The sequence below is a fragment of the Sus scrofa genome, chromosome 1 (assembly GCF_054392235.1).
Source record: "Sus scrofa isolate SSC_HxYL_T2T_F1_AM1 chromosome 1, Sscrofa_HxYL_maternal_Yorkshire_Landrace_v2.0, whole genome shotgun sequence".
Lineage (NCBI taxonomy): Eukaryota > Metazoa > Chordata > Mammalia > Artiodactyla > Suidae > Sus > Sus scrofa.
Genome location: NC_139383.1, coordinates 282,256,358 through 282,276,493, shown reverse-complemented (window position 1 = coordinate 282,276,493; position 20,136 = coordinate 282,256,358). Strand labels below are relative to the sequence as shown.

At 56.0% G+C, this 20,136-nt stretch overlaps 2 protein-coding genes, 1 long non-coding RNA gene and 2 other non-coding genes across 9 annotated transcripts in view; 2 read left to right on the top strand and 3 right to left on the bottom strand.

Annotated features, from left to right (window-relative positions):
- Positions 1-19,766, bottom strand: part of CERCAM (cerebral endothelial cell adhesion molecule) — a 30,524-nt gene extending 10,758 nt beyond the window's left edge. The window contains exons 1-4 of one of the 5 annotated variants that reach the window (XM_084997800.1): positions 19,322-19,766; positions 8,353-8,478; positions 5,188-5,300; positions 1,320-1,516 (exon numbers count right to left, since the gene is read on the bottom strand). The gene's annotated coding sequence lies outside the window, so the exon portion shown is untranslated. Of the gene's footprint in view, positions 1-1,319; positions 1,517-5,187; positions 5,301-8,352; positions 8,479-19,321 lie in introns of those variants that run through there. The other 4 variants (XM_084997803.1, XM_003353677.5, XM_084997810.1 and 1 more) reach the window with 4 other exon arrangements.
- The window catches only part of STXBP1 (syntaxin binding protein 1), a 775,650-nt gene that overhangs the window by 54,575 nt on the left and 700,939 nt on the right, over positions 1-20,136 (bottom strand). The gene's annotated exons all lie outside the window — the stretch shown is intronic.
- On the bottom strand, positions 8,830-9,049 carry LOC146407294 (small nucleolar RNA U3). The gene has a single exon (XR_014832734.1). It is a non-coding gene; the product is annotated as a small nucleolar RNA U3 (small nucleolar RNA).
- LOC146407293 (uncharacterized) lies at positions 18,649-20,132 on the top strand. The gene is made up of 2 exons (XR_014828864.1): positions 18,649-19,006; positions 19,768-20,132. It is a non-coding gene; the product is annotated as an uncharacterized LOC146407293 (long non-coding RNA).
- Positions 19,440-19,523, top strand: MIR219B (microRNA mir-219b). Its single transcript, NR_128560.1, has one exon. It is a non-coding gene; the product is annotated as a microRNA mir-219b (primary transcript).

The window sequence follows — 20,136 nt, the reverse complement described above, 5'->3', positions numbered from 1 at the left end:
GCCCAGCTCCAAAGCCTCCACCAGGTGGAGCTGCTTTGCAGCCAGTGGTCCTGCAATGGAAGACCTGAGGCCCCCCTGAAGCATCCTGTGGAAATACAGGCATCCCTTCCTTTGCATGGTCAGCCTCTGCTGGAAGTCCCTCCCAGCCCCAGCAAAGCAGTGTCCCCCACCCCGCCCATCCCAGAGTCTCTGCCCATCCTGTTAGTCCTTCAGGCTTCCAGATTCTTCCCTCACCTCAAGTCCTCCTCCTCCTCCCAATGCACTGACCCCTCCCATCCTCACCTCTCTCCCTCCCCAGGCCATCCAGCAATCCAGCCTGTCACTGACTCCCTGACTGCCCCAGGGTTCTCCCATCAGTCCCGCCTGTAAAGACCCTGTAACTATCTTGCGTTGGGGCAGCTTAGGGCTACTGCCAACTCCTGATCTCCACTCTCAACTGGACTTTCTTTTTTTTTTTTTTTTTTTGTCTTTTTGCTATTTCTTGGGCCGCTCCCGCGGCATATGGAGGTTCCCAGGCTAGGGGTCCAATCGGAGCTGTAGCCACCAGCCTACACCAGAGCCACAGCAACATGGGATCCGAGCCGCGTCTGCAACCTACACCACAGCTCACGGCAACGCCGGATCGTTAACCCACTGAGCAAGGGCAGGGACCGAACCCGTAACCTCATGGTTCCTAGTCGGATTCGTTAACCACTGCGCCACGACGGGAACTCCCTCAACTGGACTTTCACTGAGCCCAGCAATCCAGTGTCCCTGAGCTCCTTATCGGCATTTCAGATGCCCGGTCTTCTGTCGCCCTCACTCCACTCCCCCTCCCCCAGTGAAAGTCTCTCTGCCCTTTTTGGAGAAAAGAGAAGTCGTCACCCGAAAATTCTCATTTCCAGCTTCCGACACGCCCCCCTGCTGCCCAGAAGGCATCCCCAGCTCTCACCACCATGGAAGAAGCACCCCTTCGTCATAACAGAACTGCCCTTGGGCTCCGAAAGCCACCTCTTGCCTTTCCTGAATCACCAGCCTCAAGCCTCCCTCTCTTCCGGATCCTTCCTTCGGCATTCCAAAGGACTTAAATCTCCCCCAACTTAATGCTTTTTGTTTTGGCTACACTGACAGCATATGGAAGTTCCTGAGCCAGGGGGTCGAACCCGCGCCACAGCAGTGACCCAAGTGCTGCAGTAACATCGCCAGATCCTTAACCCACTGCGCCATAAGCGAAATCCTTCCCCAACTTAAAACAGGAAAACAGCCAGTTGCCTCCCTCCCTCCAAACCGCTGGAAAGGCTGATCTGATGTGTGCTTTGCTCCTAGTCTCACTTCCTCACCTTCATTCGCTGCTTGACACACACCAAAGCTGCTCCATCCAAAGTGCTCCTGCCAAAAAGGCATCCTCCTGGCCACTCCCCCAAGGGCCATCCCTCGGCATCCAAGCAGGCTGCCTGCAGCAGCTGACCTGCTGGACCACGCCTTCTTCCCGCAAAACTGACACGTGTCTCAGCTTGCCACCGGAGCCACAGTCCATCTGTCCGAAACAGAAACCCAGTTTTTTTCCCCCCAAAACTGGTGGCCTCTCGCAGGCTGGGGACCTGATTTTTGCTGATAACAAGTGCCTCTTTCTCAGCCCAGTCTGTCATCCTGACCAGACCCCCTCAGCAACTCTGGCACATGGGCACCTCTTCCCTTCTGCTCAGGGCACCAGCATGGCTCACCTGAGCCACTGCACCTCCAGCACCCCCCACCCCCTCAGGCTTTCTCCCCGGAAACTTCTGCACTCAGAGGTGATGTTACACCCTTCAGGGGCTGCCATGGCCATCAGCATAGGGCTCAAACCCCTTAAGGGACAACAAAGCCCTTCATGGCCAGCCTGTGGCTTCTCTAACTCCTCTGACCTCCCCTCCCCCATATCCTGCTCCAGTCAAATTGGATTATGTACAGTTTCCAGAACACTCCATACTTTAGGACTTTCCCACATCCTTTCTTTGTTGTTGATGTTTCTCGCTTGAACTGGTCTTTCTCTTCCTGGCCAGCTCCTACAAGCCCTCTGGAAAGCCTTCCTCAGGGTCACATCTGGGGGACATACTCCTCCGTGACACACCATATAATCCCATTTGTTCACCAGATTTATTGAGCTCATGCCGTGTGCGAAAAAATTGGGGTGCTGGGAATACAGAGGTGCACACGACAGACAGTCTCTGCTCCTAATGTGCTCACATTCTGGCGAGGAAGGAGACAGGGAACAAGCCAACTGATAAACTAATAGATAATTTCAAGGAACGTGAAATGCTATGAACAAAATAAAACAAGATGATAAGAACAGAGAGTGACTGGGGATGGGAGGCAGCATGGAACACAGGGGTCAGTAAAGACATTTCAGAGCAAGAGGGGAGCCAGCCAAGGGCAGATGCGGGTGAAGAGGGTTCCAGATGGGGGTAACAGGTGGGGCCAAGGCCCTGCAGGGGAACGGGCAAGGAGGCCAGGGCAGTTGGCGCAGAGTGAGCAAGGGAGGGGCTGTGGTAGGAGGCGAGGACCACTCAGGGCCTTAAAGCTATGGAAGGATTTCTTTTTTCTTTTTTCTTTGTCTTTTTGCCTTTGCTAGGGCCACTCCCGTGGCATATGGAGGTTCCCAGGCTAGGGGTCGAATCAGAGCTGTAGCCACCAGCCTACGCCAGAGCCACAGCAACTCAGGATCCGAGCCACGTCTGCGACCTACACCATAGCCCACGGCAACGCCAGATCCTTAACCCACTGATCAAGGCCAGGGATCAAACCCGCAACCTCATGGTTCCTTGTCGGATTCGTTAACCACTGAGCCACCACGGCAACTCCAGGATTTCTTTTTTTTTCAAGGCTGCACCTGGGGCATATGGAAGTTCCCCGGCTAGGAGTTGACTCAGAGCTGCAGCTGCCAGCCTCCACCACAGCCACAGCAATACTGGATCCGAGCTGCATCTGTGACCTATGCCACAGCTTGCAGCAACACCAGATCCTTAACCCACTGAGCAAGGCCAGGGATGGAACCCACATCCTCATGGAGACCCTGTTGGGCTCTTAACCTGCTGAGCCAGAGTGGGAACTCTGATCCTTTTTGTAAGTGCAATAGGAAGACATTGGAAGGAAGAAGCAGAAGTGTGGCGTGATTTGTCTATAAAAGATTGCTCTTCTTCCAGCTCAGAGGGTGGACCACAGAGGCAAGGATGGAAGCCGGGAGAGCCTTCGAGAGGGAGAGATGATGGTGGGCAGAGGAGGGCTGTATACTGGAGGCAGAGCCCACAGCCTTATGGGATTAGAGGTGAGAGGTGGAGCGAGGAATCAGGATGGCTCATAAGGTGGGCTGGACACACCTGAGAAGGAGCAGGTAGAAAGTGAAGTCAGCTTCTGGGTTGGACCTTATTTGGGGCTGCCATTTGGACCTGCAAATGGAAAGATCACCTGCCAGACCTGCCTGGCCGTGAGTTCTGGGGCAGGGACCCGTCTACCTCCTTCACCATTTTATTCTCAGCCCTAGCTCAAGGCCAGCTGGGCACAGGGTGGGCTCTCAATAGAAATATGATGAGGTCCCAACCTCTATGGAAAACACTATGGAGGGACCTCAGAAAACTAAATCTAGAACTACCCAATGATCCAGCAGTCCCGCTCTTGGGCATATATCTGGACAAAACTTTCATTGAAAAAGAGCCATGGGAATTCCCACTGTGGCGCAGTGGAAACGAGCATAACTAGGAACCATGAGGTTGTGGGTGCCATCCCCGGCCACACTCAGTGGGTTAAGGATCCAGTGTTGCCGTGAGCTGTGGTGTAGATCAAAGATGTGGCTCGGATCCTGCGTTGCTATGGCTGTGGTTTAGGCCAGCAAATGTAGCTCCAATTGGACTCCTAGTCTGGGAACCTCCATGTGCCTCAGGTGTGGCCCTAAAACAAAAAAAAAAAAGAAAGAAAAAGAGCCATACACCCCTATGTTCATTGCCGCACTGTTCACAAGTAGCCAAGACATGGAAACAACCTAAATGTCCATTGACAGGTGAATGGATTAAGAAGATGTGGTATATATACAATGGACTCCTCCTACTCAGCCATAAAAGAGAACAAAATCCTGCCATTCGTAACAACTTGGACGGAACTAGAGATTCTCATACTAAGTGAAGTAAGGCAGACAGAGAAAGGCAAAAACCATATGATATCACGTATATCTTGAATCTAATATATGGCGCAAACGAAACTATCTACACAAAAGAAACCAAACCAACTCGTGGCCTCGGAGAACAGACTTACACTTGCCAAGGGAAGGGGGAGGGGGAGGGAGTGGGATGGACTGGGAGTTTGGGGTTAGTAGATGCAAAGTCGTGTGTTTGTAGAGGATAAGCAATGAGATCCTGCTGTGTAGCACAGGGAACTATATCTAGTCACTTGTGATGGAACATGATGGAGGATAATGTGAGAAAGAGGTCACTTTGCTGTATAGCATAAATTGATGGAACATTGTAAATCACCTATAATAAAAAATTTAAACATAAAAAATAATAATAATAAAAAAGAAAGCAATATGGTGAGGTCACTGACTGGGGTGGGCTGATCAAGCACCTATAATCCTGCTTATACTTGATGTTTGGCCCCAAAATATAACAGGAAGACATAGTCTGCAAAGGTAATTTTGGACCAAATTCACAGAAACTCTGAAGTGGTGGATCTCAAAGCATGTTCCCTGGACTAGCCAGTATCAGCCACACCTGGAAACTGTTAAAAATGCAAATTCTGGAGTTTCCTGGTGGCCTAGCAGTTAAGGACCCGGTGTTTTCAGTGCTGTGGCTGGGGCCACAGCTGTGGCACTGGTGTGATCCTTGGCCTAGGAAGCAGGTGCAGCCAAAAAATAAAATAAAAGCAAATTCCTAGGCCCCTCCTCATACCTACTGAATCAGAAACTCTGGGAGTGCTGGGATGGGAGTGGAAGTTAGATCAACAAGACATTTTTTGGGGGGAGGGGTCTTTTTAGGGCCATACTCAAGGCATTTGGAAGTTCCCAGGCTAGAGGTGGAATTAAAGCTGTAGCTGCTGGCCTACATCACAGCCACAGGAATGCCAGATCCAAGCCTCGTCTGCAACCTACACCACAGCTCATGGAAATGCTGTATCCTTAACCCACTGAGTGAGGCCAGGGATCGAACCTATGTCCTTATGGATACTAGTTGGGTTCATTACCACTGAGCCAGGACGGGAACTCCTTTGCAGGTGATTTTGATGCCAACTAAAGTTTGAAGTTGCCATTCTCTGAGGACTAAGGCCTCATTCTCAGGGCCATGTAGCACACATGCCTAGGGAAAAAAGGATTGTTTGGGTCCATCTGGCTGAAAAAGACCCAGACCACCCTGGACCAATACCTAATTAGCTGGGCTCTTGAGTTTCCCCCTACGCAGCAGCTTCCTCCCATCCTTCAGCCATTGTAGTTCTGGCCAGAGCCAGGTGGTGGCGCCAGTGCCCCAGGCTCCACTCTATCTTCCGGAAATAGAGACCCCAGAAAAAGTGGCCCCCTCCCCAGCAACTTCTTCCCTCTGGAAGCCTTATCTGCAAGGTCTGCCCACTGGCAAAGGCTCTGCTGAGTGGTCTTCATCAGGGAGAGAGGCACTAAGCTTGGCCCACCCAAGGTGTGGGCAACCCCCTCTTCCCGGAGGTTGGGAAGGTGGGCCAGAGGAGCCCTCTAGGTCAGAGAGAAGTCCGGGGTGTCTAGCCTGTGGGACTTGCGGTTAGGAGCCCAGGTAGGTGGCTGTGGTCCAGTGGACTCTGGCCACTCTTGCATTAACCCTCTGCCTTCCCTGCCCAGCCTGATATGGGGGCTCAGGTGCCACTTCCCTGTCAATGGGGGGAGGGAGCAGCTTAGAGGTATCCCAGGGCCCAGGCAGAGCCCCAGGGTTGGGGGTCCTCACAGCCTGGCAGCCAAGCAGGATAGGAACAAGGAACCCACAGCGGAGAGGATGCATGGAAGGAGCTCTTACCAGCTGCTAGCTTCACGTCTCCGGGGTTGGGGGCTCTCTGGGCCCCTGTCCTGCTTTGTGGCCGAGGGGACCCTGATCCTGGCCAGAGGTGGAGCACACACCCTGGTCCTGGTCCTGGTGCCGCTCGGTAGATGGGGGTCCCGGAGCCCCACGGGGCTCCCTCCCATGTCGGATTCCAAGCCCGGTTCCAAGAGGACCCAGGGCTGGGCACAGTCCTGCCCTGCCATCTGCTCCCCTGCCCTTCATCTTTCCTATTGGGGCAGGGTGGGGGGAGACTGAGACCCTCAAACCCCAGCCCAGTCACCACCCCACTCAGACCTAGCATACCTTGGCTTCTGCTCCAGGAATCTGCCCATGGCCCCTCATCTCCAAGGGTCCCACCCAACGCCCACCCCACCCCAAATGGCCACGCTCTCCCTCTGGGCCATGCCCCCCACTCTAGGAGTCCAGATGTGGAGCTGTCCTTCTCGGACGCTCTGCCTGTGTCCTCAGGAGGCTGGGGCCAGGCCAGCTGTTTTCCCCAGGCAGCCAGCTGTTTTGCCCATCAGGAAGCGGCTCTGGCTCCTCTACTAAAAATCCTAGCTTGCTGTGTTGCTGCGGCTGGACTGCAGCGTGGCAGCCCCGCTGGGCCAGGGCCTGGGAGCTGTTAACTCCTCTGGGCCCAGGCAGCCCCTTCCTCTCCTGACCTGATCCCATCGGCCTTCCTGTGATCCGCAGGAGTAGCGAGTCTCGAGAATTCTAGAGACCCCGAGAAGACCCAGCATTGCCCTCCCCACCCCCACTTGGCAACTGCTCCCCCCCTCCCCCAATGGAGCCTTGTCCTTAGGTGACCCCAGGTGAGACAAGCCTCCAAGGGCTAAGTGTTACCCCATCCAGACTAATAATAATATAACAATAGTAATAGCTGTCATTAGCAGTCTGCTGTGTGCCAGGTCTTGTGCTAAATGCCTTCAGTGTATCCTGTAAACTTCATTTTCACAACATCTCTGGGAAGCAGGGGACATCTTCATTTTATAGATGAGAAATCCAGGCCCCGTGAAGCCCAAACCCACACAGAACTGGGGTTTGAAACCCAAACCCGACGACCTGCCTCTCCCTGGCCGGCCCTGGAATCCCTGTTGGTGTTGCTATTTAAGGTTCCCCAAGCCTCTCCCCCAAGACTTTCTTTCTCGGGGCAGGGCCTCAGTGGTGCGGTCTGGGAAATGGGAGGCTGAGGAGTAGAATTCACACCCTGCCGCCCGCCCCGTAGGCTGAGTCTGGAGTCTGGCTCTGCGCTCAGCCGCTTCCAAGTATTCATTAGCAGTTCATTCCTCTTGGTGGCGGTGGTCAGCCTGGGCTAGAAGCCCAGCTTTGCGGCTTCCCGGCAGCCTGGCTTTGGGCAAGGGACTTTGCCTCTCTTGATTCCCAGCATCCAAAGCTGGAGAATGATTATAAGAACAGTCTCTCCTGTGTGCTGGATTTTGTTGTGAAAGGAAGGCCGGGCTAACGCAGGTGAAGTGGTGAGCCGGGTACCCCCTTCCTCTTCCTAAGTTACTTCTCGCTATGACGACCTGTACCCACAATCTGGAAGGACCTGAGAGGCCCACCCACCACTGCGGGCCCCCACACCCAGCGTGGAGCTGGCTCCCGAGAGGGCTCTGTCACTGCTTGCGAATGAAGGCCCCCTGGTCCAGTGACACCCACACGGGGATAGCAGGTGGCAAGAGGGGGCAGAGCTTGCCCCGCTCACACGGTGAGGGAGCTAAAGCAGGGGGGACTCCCAGGTGCCCTGCTCTTCACTCTTCTGAGGCCATAACCTGGTCTGTCTGGAAGGGGAGGAGAGCCACAGGAACGGAGGCAATCCCAGGGCTGAGACGGCCCCGAAGGTGACGGGGCCGTGGCTGGGTGGGATCTCAGGGTCTGGGAACGACCCCTCAGGATGCAGTGACCCGTGCTCTCCCCCTTTGTCCCCTCCCCCCTGCCCACCATGGGTCAGCTCCCTGGTCCCAGCCTAGACATCTGGAACTGGGGCAGACAAAGGGCCGCGAGAAGGGACAATAACCTTCTGTCCATTTTCAGATGCCGGGCCGGGCCTGGCCAGGGCTGGGGGCCGGAGCCCCGGCAAGGCGGTGCCAGGCCCCCTGCGGGCAGCGGACAATGTTGGCAGTGATGGAGAGGAGGCATTTCAAAGCGTTTTGTTCCCACTGACCCCCTCCCCCCAACATCTCGCCCCAGCTCGGGGCGAGGCCCCAGCCCCACCCCCAGCCACCCAAGCCCCTGCTCCGGGGCGGCTTGGGGACTGGCCACATTCTTGACCTCAGGGGAAAAGTTTAGACTCTCTGCGCCCTGGGCAACAATAACAGTGTCACAGAACTGATTTAGGAGCTGCACTTACCATCACAAAGCAGCAGACAAAGAGCCAGGGCTGAGAACGCTGGGCCTCTGTGCCTTCTCCTCCAACCCGCTGCTCACTTCTCTCCTGGGCTCTGCCCAGACAGGACTGGGTGCCAGGGGCTCCACCCTGGGCACGGCACGCCAGGATAGGTGGGAAGGAGCAAAGAAGAGACGGGGAGCCAAGTGGACATGAGGGGACCTGAGAGCATCCCTGCTGTGTGACCCTGAGAAAGCCCTTCCCCACCCTGGGCCTCAGTTTCTCTAACTGTGACCTGGAGCCTAAGTGAGAAGGCTGACAGCAGGCAGGAGGGCTGCCAGGATGATAATGATGGTGGTGGGGCCAACAAGAAGGGTTTATCTCTTCTTTCTGGACACTTCACAGGCGCCACACCAGTGACCAGAGCCATATCAATGATAACACTTGATCCTTAACCCGCTGAGCCACCAGGGAACTCCTTTCTCTTTTTTAATGGTGGAGACCACTCAGGCAGCATCCTCTCTCTCTCCCTCTCCCAATGGAAGAGAAGAATGGTTATCAAGGGCCAATGGCAGTTGCAGAAGCCACACCAAGAGCAGGTTTCACCCTCAAAAGAGAATGTGGCTTTGCCTCCTCCTCTCAGTTTCTGGGGCTCTGCAGGCTTGAAGAAACGTCTCTAGAAACAAGCTACAGAAATGACTCCTGAAAGAAGAAGAGTTTTCCTCCCCTTTTACCATTTAATCCTCATCAACCTCACAGAGCAGGTGTACTCTTCACCTTAGTCGAGTTGGTAACTGAGGCTCAGAGAAGTGGAGTCACTTGTCCTGGGGCACACAGCCTGAAGGCTATGGAGAGAGCCACGAGGCGAGGCCGGTTCTCTTCTGAGTATAGTGCAGTGGGGAGGAGAGAGGGACGGTGAGGCAGCTGGACCCTGCTGAGTCCTGGGTGGGAGGGCCTCTCCTCCCAGCCAGAAGGCTATGAATAAATAAATGTCTGATTATTCCCAGGAGGAATTCCACCCTTGGAGCAGGTGCCTTTAAAAACTAGATTGATTCTTGTCTGCGAGCAGAGGCCGGTCTGGGCAGACCCCCAGATGCCGGGGATTGGACGCAATGACCTCTAGTGGAGACCTCCTAGGAATCAGAGGCAGGAGAGGAGAACTCAAATAGCCTCGGGATGCTGGAGACAGGCTGTGAGTTCGAATCCCAGCTCTGACTTTTCTCGGCAGTATGTCCGTGGACAAGTTACTTCAACCGTCTGTGCCTCAGTTTCCCAACCTGTAAAACTGAACCCACCCTGCACAAGTGTGGAGATCATTCAGCGAAGTACATGGAAGGCCTTAGAATGGCACCTGACTCATTCAGTGGGGGCTGCCTGTTTCTGCTCTGCTAGGTCTTCCGAGCCAGGTCCCACGGCCAGGACACCTCGAGGTGGGCACTGCTTGGGGCCCTGTGGCGTGCAGTCAGAGGTTGGCCTTGCTTTCCCAGGAGTGGCTGGGCTTTGATTATGGCGTGAGGGACCACGGTTAGACACAGATCTGAGGGGGCCCCGTTCTCCAGATCTGCAAGGTCAAGGCCAACGTGGCTTCCCAGGAACTGTCAGAGGTGGCTTCTCTGATGCTTGGCCCCGGGCACAGAGCCTGGAGGGAGGACAGACAGGGAAGGACGCCCTGGGGGCTGCTCTCCAGAGTCCATCCTCCCCTTGCTGCCCCTTAAATCCAGAGGGACCAAACTGCCTGTGAGGAAGGGAAGGAGAGGTGGCCGAGCATGGGGTCCACGGCACAGAGAGCGCTGCCCTCACTGTTGTAAGGGGGCCTGGTGGGTTGGGTTCCCGCTCGGCCAACTTGCTGTGTCACCCCGGATGAGTGGCTACCCTTCTCTGAGCTCATTCCAAAAGGCTTTCAGGATCCAAAGTGTTCCGAGGAGACCATCACCGGAGCCTCTGATTCCTCAGGTCTACCTGAAAAGTTGGCTTGGAACCCAGGAGTCTCGCTTCCCAGCCTCTAGCCCCCTCTGTCTCCTTCATCCCCAGGCTTGACCTCCAGCTTCTCTGATGAGCCTTTGGCTCTGCTCTCCTCACCAAACTACTGGTGACACACGCACCGCAGATGGAGGACGAGACAGCCAACAGAAAATGTCACAGATTTCTGGCGATGCGTAGGGCGTGTGGGGTTCCCAGGAGCCCCAACAGGACAGCCTCTTGCTCCCTCACTGCCTGGCTAGGGGGCCAGAGGAGCACTCACCTGGGCAGAGCGAGTCGGGGTCCCCTTGGCCCGGGAGGTGGATGGTACCGCTGGGGCTGCCGCTGGCACAAGGTGACTTCCCCACCCCGTTCCTGCTGCAGCTCAGGGCTGGTCAGTCAGACCCTCAGGTGCCAGCCCGCCCTTCCTGGGCACAGACTTTCCTGGCATCTGCCAGGCAGGAAGGGCACTGGCTGGGGGTTGGGCAGTGGGGCAGGGGAAGACTCGGAGGGTGAAGAGGTCTCCTACGGACTTGTCCCCAGTCCCTAAACCCACTCCCTTTCTGGACACTGTGGGCCAAGGGTCCAGGAAGCCACAGGCCCTCGGGAACCGGGAGAGGGCTGGTGGGGGGGGTTGCAGCTCAGGCCCCTGCCCCATCCTGCTTTCTTCTCCCCCCCCCCCCCCCCCCCCCCCCCGCCTCCGCCAGCAGGCCACACGGCCCCCGCTGAGGTGTTTGCTTTTCCTGTCTCCACACTGACTCCATTCAGAGCAGCCTTCCTCCACCCCCGGCCAGCGGCCAGCGGGCCAGGGCACCAGGGAGCGAGATCACGGCCCCCACCCTCCCTCCTGCCTTTGCAACCCCTTCCTGCCATCTTCCTGCCCCCAGGGCTCCCTGGTTTAGGGGGAACCGAGGCAGAAAGGGCCCACCCCAGAGCAGAGGGGAGCAGGGAGCCAAATGGTGGTGGGGGGAGCATGAAGTGAGGTCAGGAGAGGAGAGGGACAGGGCTCTAGGGGGAACTGGCCCGAGGGCAGAGGTGGCCGGGGAAGGGGCCGAGGATAGGCGCCCGCTGACCCAGCGCCTCGCACCAGGCTCGGTGCCCTCCTGAGCCCACCTGAAGAGCAGCCTTGGCTTCATCCCCAGGCTAGGGGCCCAGGCGGGGGCTGTGACCTGGTCTGAGGCCCGGGAAGGAGGAGGGTGAAAAGTTTCCCCAAGTCAGAAGGCCACGGGGGAGGCATCTCAGGGGGTCCTGCTCTTTGCTCTCTCTGACTGTCACGTTGGTACATAAAGGGGGTAGAAAGGTCAGATGTGGCCTTTCAGGCCCGTGGGAAAAACTCTGCCCATTTCCCTAATCCATATTTATTGGTGTGAGACACTAGGGTGGGAGGAAGCCCCCCGCCCCCACTCGTCGCCCCGGCCAGGCCAGGTTAGCACTAAGAACAGGCTCCATGTCACCCAAATCCTACTCTTTGTCTCCAGATTGGCTCCAGAATCCTCCCCTTTCCCTCCTCCCCTTTGCTCCCCCCACCCCCCTTTGGGGTTGCCAAGCAACCGTGGAAGGGTAGCTGAGATATTTTCTTTATTACAAGCAAAGGCAAGACGGCATCATGGCCCCAGGAGGGGAGCAGGGTGGGGGCGGGGGGGAGAGGGCGTCCTGTGCTCTGGGGAGACCTTGATACCTCAGTCGGCTCGTGGGCATGGCCAGTGGGGAGACAGGGCCTTGGTGCCCAAGAGAAGAGGGAAGATGGAAGAGAGTGGGGGTGATGGTGGGCTGGGTGGGCACAGAGACGTTGACCGCATCTACTCAATGCTAAAAGCGGAGCAGTGCCAAGGGACCCAGGCTGGAGCCCCTCACCTGTCACCCAGCAGCTGTGCAGTCTGGGCCAGGTCACTTTCCTTCTCTGGGCCTAAGTCTTCTTGCTAAGATGGGGATAACAACATGTATTATCTCATTTAAAGCTCTTGGTAAGACCAGGAGACATTTATTCTTCTCAGTTTATGGGTTACGAACCTGAGGCTCAGTCAGAGGCAAGTGAGTGGCAAAGGTGAGATTCTTGAGCCCCAAGCATTGTTTTTTCTTTTTCTCTTTTTTTTTGGGGGGGGTGGTGGATTTTTTTCCTTTCCTCCTCTCTAACCATTTTTTTTGTTTGTTTGTTTTTTTAGGGCCACACCTGCAGCACATGGAGGTTCCCAGGCTAGGGGTCAAATCAGAGGTGTAGCCACCAGCCTACACCACAGCCACAGCAATGCCAGATCCAAGCCACGTCTGCGACCTACACTGCAGCTCACGGCAACACTGGATCCTTAACCCACTGAGCGAGCCCAGGGATGGAACCTGCGTCCTCAAGGACACTAGTCAGGTTCGTTTCTGCTGAGCCACGGTGGGAACACCTCTGAGCATTCTCTTAACAGCTTTATTGAGACATGGAATTCACATAGCACACAATCTGCCGCGTTAAAATGTCCAATGTCAGGGTTTTCTGTGTATTTGGAGCTGTGCAGGGCAGCCATCACCACAACTCCCAAACCTTTACATCACCTCAAAAAGCCCGGGACCCATTAGTTTTCCCTCCCTGTACCCCCCAAACTCCACCTCCCACAGGCTTAGGCAACCACTAATCTGCTTTCTGTCTCTATAGATTTGCTCTAAATATCTCCGTGGAGTTTCCGTCATGGTTCAGTGGTTAACGAATCTGACTAAGAACCATGAGGTTGCGGGTTCAATCCCTGGCCTTGCTCAGTGGGTTAAGGATCCAGCATTGCCGTGTGCTGTGGTGTAGGTCGCAGGCGAGGCTCGGATCCCGTGTTGCTGTGGCTGTGGTGTAGGCTGGTGGCTATAGCTCCGATTAGACTCCTAGCCTGAGAACCTCCACATACCGCGGGAGCGGCCCCAGAAAAGGTAAAAAGACAAAAAAATTAAAAATAAATAAATAAATAAATATCTCCATAACTCAGATCAGACAATATGTTGGAGTCCCAGCTCAACCCCCAGTGGCTCCAACATCACTAGGTGCTGGGGAAGCAGTCAGAGGTGTCAGATGGTGCCCAGGGTAAGGACATGGCTTTGCTGTTAGGCAGACTTGGATCTAACACCTGGGCTCTGGGAGTTCCCACTGTGGCTCAGCAGGTTAAGAACCTGACATGGTGTCTGTGAGGATGTGAGTTCAATCCCTGGCCTCACTCAATGGGTTAAGGATCTGGTATTGCCACAAGCTATGGCATGGGTCACAGATGCAGCTTGGACTCATCATTGCCATGGCTGTGGCTGGCACGTACAGCTCTGATTCGACCCCTAGCCCGGGAATTTCCATATGCCATAGGTGTGGCTATAAAAAGAAAAACATAATAAATTTTTTAAAAATTAAAAACAAAAAAGAAATAAAAAAATAAAAATTAAAAACAAAACAAAACAAGATGGAGTTCCCGTTGTGGCTCAGCAATAACAAACCCGACTAGTATTCATGAGGACGTGGGTTCAATCCCTGGTCTCGATCGGTGGGTTAAGGATCCTGTGTTGCCCTGAGCTGTGGTGTAGGTCACAGACACTGCTTGGATCGGGCATTGCTGTGGCTGTGGTGTAGGCTGGCAGCTGTAGCTCCGATTTGACCCCTAGGCTGGGAACTTCCATATGCTGCGGGTGCCGCCCTATAAAGACACACAAAAAACCCCACCTGGGTTCTGCACCTGGAGGATGTCACCTCCTCTCTCTGGTCCTCAGGTTCCTGGCGTGTAACTGCGTTCCTCACAAAGCTGTTCCATGAGAGGTGTTTAGCCCAGCACCCAGAACTTAGCATAGGGTCCATTTTTTTTTTTCTGGCTGCACCCATGGCATATGGAAGTTCCCTAGCCAGGGATAGAACCCGCACCACAGGGGTTCCCGTTGTGGTAAGAACCCAACTAGTATCCATGAGGATGCAGGTTCAATCCCTGGCCCCACTCCGTGGGTTAAGGATCCTGACTGGCTGTGGCTGTGGTGTAGGTCGGCAGCTACAGCTCCAATTTGATCCCCAGCCTGGGAACTTCCATATGCCACAGGTGTGGCCTTGAAAAAAAAACCTGCACCACAATAGCGATCCAAGCTGCTGCAGGGACAAGGCCAGATCCTTAGTCCCCTGTGCCACAAGAGATCTCCTATGGTCATGTTTGGCTGGATTTCAATGATCCATGCATCCGCCTCGCCATTTATCCCTTTACCCAGGCATTTAATAAGTTAGCACCTTCTAAGGATTCTAGGTGCTGGGGTATAGCAACAAACAGGATATGACCCCTGCCCACGTAAGGCTTAGATTCCAGTGGAGTGGAGTTCCCGCTGTGGTGCGACGGGATGGGTGGTGTCTCTAGCTCTGGGACTTAGGTTCAATCCCTGGCTGAGCACAGTGGGGTTAAGGGAATCCAGCGTTACCTGCAGCTGTGGCTTAGGTAGCAAAGGAGGCTCGAATATGATCCCTGGCCAGGGAACTCCATATGCCCCAGGGCAGCCAAAAAACAAAACAAAAATAAACACTCAGTGGAGAGATAAACAACAGGCTTTCAGAGAGGGATATGAGTAATAAAGGCAAAGGCAGCGCGTGATGGGGCGAAGCATCCCAGGTGAGGGGAGGTGGCTCCTTTAGTTTGGAAGGTCCGAGGAACAGCCTTTTTTTTTTTTTTTTTAGTTTTTTGTCTTTTCTAGGGCCGATCCCACGGTATATGGAGGTTCCCAGGCTAGGGGTCAAATCAGAGTCGCAGCCACTGGCCTACACCACAGTCACAGCCACGCGGGATCAGAGCCGCATCTTCAACCTACACCAAAGCTCACGGCAACGCCTGATTCTTAACCCACTGAGCAAGGCCAGGGATCGAACCTGCAACCTCGTGGTTCCTAGTTGGAACAGGAACAGCCTTCTTCTTTTTTTTTTTTAATTTGCTTTTTAGGGCCAAACCTACGGCATATGGAAGTTCCCAGGCTAGGGGTCGAATTAGAGCTACAGCTGCCGGCCTAGACCATAGCCACAGCAAGTCAGGAACTGAGCCATATCTGTGACCTACACCACAGCTCACTGCGACACTGGATCCTTAACCCACTGAGCGATGCCAAGGATTGAACCCACATCCTCATGGATACTAGTTGGGTTCGTTCCCACTGAGGCCCAATGGGAACTGGAGGAATACCTTTTGTAAGCTGAAACCTGCTGTGCAGGGTGGAGAGGCTCTTGGGATCCCCTCTGAGTGGGAACAGTGGCCTGGCTTTGCCATCTTCTAAGAATGGGGATGTGTCAGGCTGGCAGTTCATTTCCAAGGCAGGCCCTTCAGCCCATATAAGCGCACTGGCTACTCTCAGAACCTCTGCACGAATAGGGTGGAGTAGGGCAGTGGGAGCACGAGCAGCAAGGGCCTGGCCTGGGGAGGGGTGCTGAGCTGCAGCAGGACTCTTTGCTCTCTCCCAGGCAAAGGGGAAACCTGGAGTGACCAGAGCACTTGGGGACAGGACTTCAGGGTTGGATATGTTTGGAACAGAGATGCAGCCTGCCTGACCTGTCACTACAGCTGTTTCCTGTGCACCTGCCTGCCAAGCTCCAGTCTTCAGCTGGCCTCTGAAGCAGAGAACTGAGGCTGCAGCATAAAGGAAGCCCCCTCCGCGAGCCACCCACAGCGATGCCTCCAGCTCCGCACTCAGAACCTTAGCTGAGTGGCTATACTATGCACCCACAGTCAATTCTTTATTCCTTTTCTCTCTCATTCAGCTGTCCCAGTGCCTGTTTTTTCATCCATCTATCCGTCTGTCCACCTACCCATTCACTGAATTATGACGCCCATAAAACATTTGTGCATTCATTCACTCATTCACCCAGCATATCGTTTGTGCTGGGTATAGTGTTTGGTCTAGTCTTTGCAGGAAGGGCAGGCCTAACGGGGCGACTCTGCCACCTTCTTCCTGAGAGCTGGGCTTACTTAATAAGGGAAAAGGGAGAAGGTAGAGGCTAGGAAGAGTTGAGTGTGTGTGTGAGAGAGAGGGAAGATAACGATAAAGGTGACTGCAAGCAAATGCAAGGGGTGAAAGGGTTCGGACCTTCCCTGCAGCACAGCCATGTAACCGTCTCTAGGGAAGCAGGACGGACATAATGGCCCCATTTCACAGAGGCAAGAACTAAGGCTCGGTCTACTGGGAGTCGCGTGTCTGGAGGCCCAAGGCAATGCTGCCTTTTCCAGCCGACTCCCCATATCTTCCCTGTTGGACTGAATCCCGCAATCTTCTATAATCCCGGAGAATTTTGTTAATGCTTCCGTTAAAGGGTTTTCCCATGGCTCTGCTCCCTTCACTGTGTGTCCGTCTGTCCACCTGTCCACTGCATGGACACTTCTGGACAGGCAACCTCAGACTCTGTCCATCTTTCTCTCCCCACAAGCTCTGGCCTACACACAGTACCTCACAGGTGCTCACTAAATGTTAACTCACGGCCGAGTGACCCGCCTGAGGTCACCCGGACTGTCAAGAAAACAGGTGGGGACTCTGTCCTGCTGTCACGTAAGCCCAGGCACCCCCCCTTCCCCCCAGCTCTCACCTGCAAACCAGCATAGCTTAACTGTCATTGACCAGCCTGCCCCCCACCCCCTCCAGGGCTGGCAAACCTTTAAAAATGTAAATCTGAGCTTGTCAGACCTGTCAGGATCCTGGCTGCTTTTAGCTTGTTCGCTTTGGAGGCTCCTGGGAATAGCGCCCACCTAGGCACTCCTCTCCTTCCCTGGGGCTCTGCCTCTGCGCTACATACCCTCTGAGCACACCTGCTCACAGCCCGCTAGCACACAGTAGGCATGCTATAAATGTCTGTTTGATGACTAGATGGGAGGACGCTTCTAGGCGCCTCAGCATCCCTGAGGGTGAGGTGAATTGATTCTTCTTTGCCCAGGACTGGTGGCTTTAAGTAGTAGTTCTGACACACACACAGAAAAGCCCTCCTTCCGACCCACCTGTGCAGAGACCACTCGTGTCCTCTCTGCCAAGGCTGTGTTTCTGCCAGGCTGGGGTGGGACTGGGACCAGATCACAACTCTTTTTTTTTTTTTTTTGCTTTTTAGGGCCACACTCGCGACTCATGGAAGTTCACAAGCTAGCGGTCGAATTGGAGCTACAGTTGCCAGCCTACGCCAGAGCAACACAGGATCTGAGCCACGTCTAAGACCTACACCACAGCTCACGGCAACATCAGATCCTTAACCCACTGAGCGAGGCCAGGGATTGAACCTGCAACCTCATGGTTCCTAGTCTGATTTGTTTCTGCTGCGCCAGGATGGGAACTCCCAGATTATAATTTATAAACAGATACTGGGGACCTCCTGGATTTCACCATTTGGGGTGTGCATTTACACCGTCTGCTCCGTATCTGCTACATAAAGGCCTGTCCAAGTGAGGAAAATAGACATATAATCACAGTTCAGTGGGGGCATGAGCCACAGGCTGTAAGGAGAGGGTTTTAGGGGTGGAGGCAGGGATGCTCTGGGCACCTGAGGAGCCCTGGGTAAACGGAGAGCAGAACACATGCGAAGAATGGCCGCACAGTCCCCTCCAGGGGGTGAGATGCTGTTGGGAAAGACAGGCTGAGGGAGCACTGTGGGTGAGAAATTGGGTACCCATCCCGTAGGCTCCCAGGCCTGGCTGTGGTGGGGTGGGGGCAGAGCAGACCTAGACAGAGCCCTGCCCTCCTGCACCAGTGGGCTTCCAGGGGAAGAGACAATGACAAGACAAGAATTAATAGATTGCACGCCCCTCTCACACCCTCCTGCTCCCCCCACTCCCACCCCCCTGCTCGGGCTGAGATATCCAGGAGCCTGCAGGGGGTATCCTGGGAATAACCCCTTGTCCTTGGTTGGAGAGAGGGCAGTCTCCAGGGCCCTCGTGGGGGTGTGGTCTCTGGAGGTGGCATCTTCAGGCTGCATCTCCTCCTCCCTTATCCTGCAGCACAGCCTTTTAAGGGGGTGACCCTCTGACCTCTAGACTGTTCCCCCTCACCCTCTAGCTAGAAGCCCCTGAGTCAGGAGCTTAAGGCAGGAGAGTTCCAGAGGCCTCAGGTTTGGATGCAGATGGGAGGCCGGAGCTGAGCCTTAAAAGATTCTGGGGACCCCCGCACACTCTTGGGGAGCTCAGCCAAGGCCAGGGGCCTAAGTCAGGTCCATGGGAGTGCAGGGCCGCGATGCGGGTGCCTGGCCCAGGAGGGGGGAGGGGGTGACGGGCAAAGGGTTCAGGCGAGGGAGCAGGCGGGGCACTGGAGTCTAGGCTGCAGGGTGGGGGTGGGAGGGCGAGGGGTCCGGCCGGTGCAGGGGGGGGCGGCCCCCGGGGAGGGGCACGCTATGTCTTTAAGAGCTGCCTGAGCGCAGGTTGCAGCTGCCTGGCCAGCCCGAGAGACAGCGGAGATTCATTACCCGCCGACACAATGACCATTGATGGCCCCGTGGCGTTATTCAAATCCAGTACCAATTGCAGCCGAGCCCCTTTCTCCGCGCCAGGCCCGTATTGTTGGAGCGGCCCACTAAAAGCCCGCCCCGGCCCCGAGCCGCCAGAGGCGCCCGCTCGGGCTCAGCCCTGCACCTCGCCAGCCCGCCGGCTCCCGGCCCGGCTCCCCGGGCGCTGCAGGTGACCCGGCGGCGCATTCCAGCGCTCCCCGCCGTCCCAGCCACCGCCGCCACTGCTACCGCCGGCGCCCCGGCCGCGACTCAGCCACAGGGAAGCGGAGAGCGCCCGAGCCGGTGCGTGCGCGGGGCTGGGCGGGGGCGGGAGACCCACGAGTCCAGCAGCCCGGACCTTGGGTTCGGAAACGCGACCCCGCCTCGGGCCCGTTTTCCGGATTCCGGGCGAACCCGGGGAACCCAGGCTGGGGGCGGGGAGAGGGGAGCCGGGGTTCCCCAGGCCTGACAGAGGAGATTCCCCCCACCTGGGGCGGCGCAGAGACCCAACGCGGGCTACTCTGGGGACCCCGGGCCGCAATCGAACGAGACACACGCCGGGGGCGATGGGGATCCCCACGCAGGGTCGGGATCCGCGTGCTTGCTGGTCCACCTTACCGCGGGATGGGCCGCGACTGCCGAGCGTCTGCGAGGTACGCGCAGCTCCGGAGATGTGATCCGGCGCTTTTAAGGAGCGAAGCGGAACCCCGCAGGAGACTGGGGCCCTTAACTCAGGGGCTTCGCCACTGATTGTCCAAACGCAATTCTTGTACGAGTCTGCGGCCAACCGAGAATTGTGGCTGGACATCTGTGGCTGAGCTCCGGGCGCAACGGGGGCGGGAGTCGCAGGGACCGAGCTCAGCGCGGGAGAGACCCCTTGGGGTGGCGGCTGGCTTGTCCCAGAGCAAGGATCCGGGGCCCGGCCGAGCGCGCAAAGGAGGGACGCTGGTCCCTGCCACCAGCGCCGCCATCCTCGTCGTCGTCGTTCTCCTCCTCCTCTGCGGGTGACCAGTCCAGTCGATCGCGTCGCTTTTCCCTTTTTCAAATTTCGGCCGGGAACGAAGCTGGCGCACCGCGGCGGGGCCCAAACGTGGTCTGGGGAGCTCGCCCTCCGCCGGAGCCGCAGGAGGTCGGGGGCGAGAGAAGATGCCGGCGGACTGCGCTTGCTAACTCGTTTTGAATCGATTCTAACCTATCTTCCCCTACCGATTCCCTCCAAAACAAAAAAGCCTAAACCGACTCCTAAATCCCAAATAAACCGTCCCCTCCCGCCAGCCCCTCCAGATCTACCGAGGGGCTGAGCCTCCTCCACCAGCCGCTGCTGAGTCGGAGAAGCAGGGGAATGATGCGCTCCAGCCGGGCAATCGCCTCGGCTTCGGAAACAGAACTTGGACAAACGAATCCTTTTCATTAAAGACAAATCTTCGGAGATG